Here is a 4,089-nt window from a genome sequence, read left to right on the forward strand (position 1 = left end):
TTTGGTCTAACACTCTAAAAACTATCTTTAGGCCAGGGATGGTGGCTTATGCCTATAATCCCAGCACTTTGGGAGGCCGAGGCCAGTGGATCACCTGAGGTCAGGAGTTTGAAACCAGTCTGGCCAACATGATGAAACCCTGTCTTTACTAAAAATACAAAATTAGCCTGGCATGGTAGCGCATGCCTGTAATCCCACCTACGTAGGAGGCTGAGGCAGGAGAATTGCTTGGACCTGGGAGGTGGAGGTTGCAGTGAGCCGAGATGGTGCCACTGCACTCCAGCCTGGGCAACAAGAACAAAACTCTTATCTCAAAAAAAAAAAAAAGAAAAGAAAAAAAAGAAAGAAAAGAAATTATCTTTAAACATTTTACCTGGGCTCATTCTAATGAAAATCAGCAAGATTTGACAATTCTTTTGGTATATAGGCTATCTGCACCCAGATCAGACTGCAATTCTCCCCCAGAGCATGCTGGGATCTGACTCTATTTATGGTTCTGTAAGCAATGACAGATGAAAGATAGGAAAGATTGGTGGTCAAGTCATGCAGGATGGCTCTTCCTCTTCCTAGTCAACATGGGATACCCCATCATTGAAGGAGGCATGACAGCAAGGTCTCAGGTTCTGTCTAATCTTTCTGTATCCCTGGACTAAAGCAATGTGTGCTGTCTTGTTTTACATTCCAGACTGGATAATGTGTACCTCTCAGGCTGTTCTCACAAATGGCCTCTTCTGTCTGTTTTGAGTACATATTATCTGTGCTCTGGGGTACAGAGTACTCTAGGGTTCACCCTTGGTCATTCCTAATTATCTGTAGTATAACCTACAAAGTCAGTGACCAGCCTCACTGGCCCTGTGGCTGAAACAGAGTACCAACAGAGTGAAGTATTAATGGTAGAAGTCAAACCTGGAGATCGGAGTTGCAGGAGGAGGCACTAAGAGGTAAGGGTCAACTTGTACAAGATTAATCCCCTTGCAGGATGCCATTTAGAAAATGAGTTGGCTTCCTGAAAAGTTTTATGGAAATTGGTTATTGTTCAGTGCATAAGGCATTGGCCAATGACAAGTATTGGACCCAAGCTCCCCGATCCTATTTATGACAGGGAATGAATTGGTGCTCCCCTAACTGTGAATGTTAAGGTATTGAGTTAGGCAACCAACTCACCATATCACATAGCTTCCAGGCTTGGACTCCAGACTCTACTCATTTCATAACAAGAGATGAGAGGATAGTGCTGAACTGGAAAAACAGAGCTAGATCCATGTTTCTGCTCTGTCATATTGCTGTTGTGTCCCAGGCTCTGATGATGCCTCGTAGGGGATGGGGATTTGGAGTAGGAGGCTATTGCTTCCTTAATAATGAGCAGCAAAAAGGCCTCATAGCCCAAGGGTTGGGGTCTTTTCCCCACAGGCTGACACAGCCAGAAGTCTCTGTGCTGCCCCAGAATGTGTGGACAATGGGACAATCTACATTCCTAAGATTTCTGTTTCTATGAATCTTCTCCTATGATTGCAACTATATGTGTGCTGTGTAGTCATTTTTTCTTGTTTGCTCAACACTCATAAGGCTTCTTGTCTGATTTGTGTATTGCTTGGTTAGAGTTATTTTTCAAGTATTGTTCTCAGATCAAATACAAGGGTAGTACATTCTCTGCATCCCTGCATATAACTTTCTTTCCTGGTTAGCCAATTGTTTTGCTTTGTTTTTATTCTTTGTCTATGTAAAGTAGCATGCCAGCCCTTTCCTCACAGTAATGGGTAGATGTTATTCTACTAATTTCTAGCTTCTGACATTGTAGATTTGAAGTCAAATGAGAGATTGTCTTTCTTCCTTTATAAGTAAATTTTTTTTCTGCCTTAAAGTTTTATGAGTTTTTCATCATTCTTGAAGTTTTAAGTTTACAAGAGCATGCCCAGCAATGTGTGTTTTCTTGTTAAAACCATCTGGAATTCAGTGAGCCCTTACAGTCTGCAGATGCATATCTTTCTTCAGCTCAAGGTAATTTTCTTCTTCTATATTTAATTATTTTCTTTTTTCCATTATTTCATTTTATTCCCCTATGGAATGCCTATTACTTACACGTTGAATCTTCTGGATCTATCCTTCGAATCCTTCATCATTTCCCTAATGATTTTCATCTCTTTGTAATTTTGTTCTTTGCTTCAAGATCTCTTTCACTTGAACTTCAGGCCAGTAACTTGAATTTCAATTTTAAACATCTCTTTGAATTGAGATGCTGAATTCCTAGTTCATTCCATGCTATTCATGAAACTCTTTTAAGAGTTCTCATGATACTTTTAACTCTCTTCCAGTCACTCTCTTTCTAATAAGGGATTCTTCTGAGTATTAATCTCCTTGGCTGCTAGACCTAATATATTTTCCTTCCTCCCAGTGGTCTGCTGACCTTTGAGAGCCACGGTTTCCACAGGAACTATGGATCACATTCTAGCATTGGTGTTCTCTAGTGTTAGTCTTAGGCTCTCATCTGGCTGAGAAAGAAGAAGTTCCTGCAGTAGCTCCCTCCCTCAGGGAGTTGTGCTCATTATTGGCCCCAGTGCTTCACCCCTCCCTATATCCATGTCCTTGTAACTGCAATACCCTCCCATTCTGGATGAGATGATCTGCCTCGGGATTTTGTTCTGGTCTCAGCCATGTGATCTGATATGACCAATGGGATGTTTTTCAAGTAGGGGCTTGAAAAAGCGCTTGCGGCCGGGCGCGGTGGCTCAAGCCTGTAATCCCAGCACTTTGGGAGGCCGAGACGGGCGGATCACGAGGTCAGGAGATTGAGACCATCCTGGCTAACACGGTGAAACCCCGTCTCTACTAAAAAAATACAAAAAACTAGCCGGGCGAGGTGGCGGGCGCCTGTAGTCCCAGCTACTCGGGAGGCTGAGGCAGGAGAATGGCGTAAACCCGGGAGGCGGAGCTTGCAGTGACCTGAGATCCGGCCACTGCACTCCAGCCTGGGCGACAGAGCGAGACTCCGTCTCAAAAAAAAAAAAAAAAAAAAAAAAAAAAAAAGAAAAAGCGCTTGCACATTTCCACTCACTGTTTGGTTCCTCTGCCTTCACAATGGGAACATCCTAGGCTAACCTGAGGAAGGATAACATTTGGACCTACCAGAAGTGTGTCATTCAGTTGTCCCTCCAAATTACTTTTCTTTTTTTAAAAAAAAAAAAAAAAAAAAAAATTTATTACATGACTAATCGTTGACATTCTTAAGATAAACTGGATGCTGCAACAGCTGCCCTCTTGGGTTTAGGTGTTGTTCCTTCACAGAATCCATGCCTGAATCTGCAGTATACAATTTTTAGGTGCCTCATTTGACCAGTTCCGGTGGTATTTCGTCTTTTAGCCTTGGCACTCCAGTTATACTTTCTCTTGCGCTTGGCAGGGTAGCCACATTTGCCACAGGTCGACTTCCGAAGGTGGTAGGCCTTAGAGTCACAGCGGTGGCACAATGTGTGTGTCTTATTGCGACGCTTTCCAAACGATGACGTTCCCTTCATCATCTCGCTTCTGCAGTTGAGACCAGAGAGACCCCAAATGACTTTCTATCTCATTTCAAGGTGTTCATGGAGTCTGAAAACATAGGCTCATATACATAATACTATCCAGGACATCTTCAATCTGTAAAAAATAAAATCACATAATTATTTACGTTTCCAGGCTTCATGGACAGTCTTGTAGAACAAAAGCCAAAATCCTTATGATCATCTACAAGAGGCTCTACATGATTTCCTACTCTCCCCACCTCTCTGATCCCCTGTTCTCTCTCTTGTTCATGCTGCTCCAGGCACACTAGGCTCCTTTTCATGTGCCTGAAATGCCTTTGCCCTTTACCCAAATATCCCCAGTGAAGTGGTTTGAATATTGGTCTCCCCAAATCTCATGTTGAAATGTAATCCCCAGTGTTGGAGATGGGGCCTGGTGGGAGGTGTTTGGGTCACTGGGGTGATTCCCTCATGGATGGCTTAACATCATCTCCTTGGTGATAAGTGAGTTCTCACTCTGAGTTCATGTGAGGTCTGGTTGTTTGAAAGAGTGTGGCACTTCCCCCCATCTCTCTCTTGCTCTTGCTCTCTC

The 4,089-nt window shown here is 43.1% G+C and overlaps 1 pseudogene; it reads right to left on the bottom strand.

Annotated features, from left to right (window-relative positions):
- Nucleotides 1-3,221: 3,221 nt before the first annotated feature.
- Nucleotides 3,222-3,515, bottom strand: LOC104660786 (annotated as a pseudogene).
- Nucleotides 3,516-4,089: the final 574 nt, after the last annotated feature.

Source organism: Rhinopithecus roxellana, chromosome 2, assembly GCF_007565055.1.
Source record: "Rhinopithecus roxellana isolate Shanxi Qingling chromosome 2, ASM756505v1, whole genome shotgun sequence".
Classification (NCBI taxonomy): Eukaryota; Metazoa; Chordata; class Mammalia; order Primates; family Cercopithecidae; genus Rhinopithecus; species Rhinopithecus roxellana.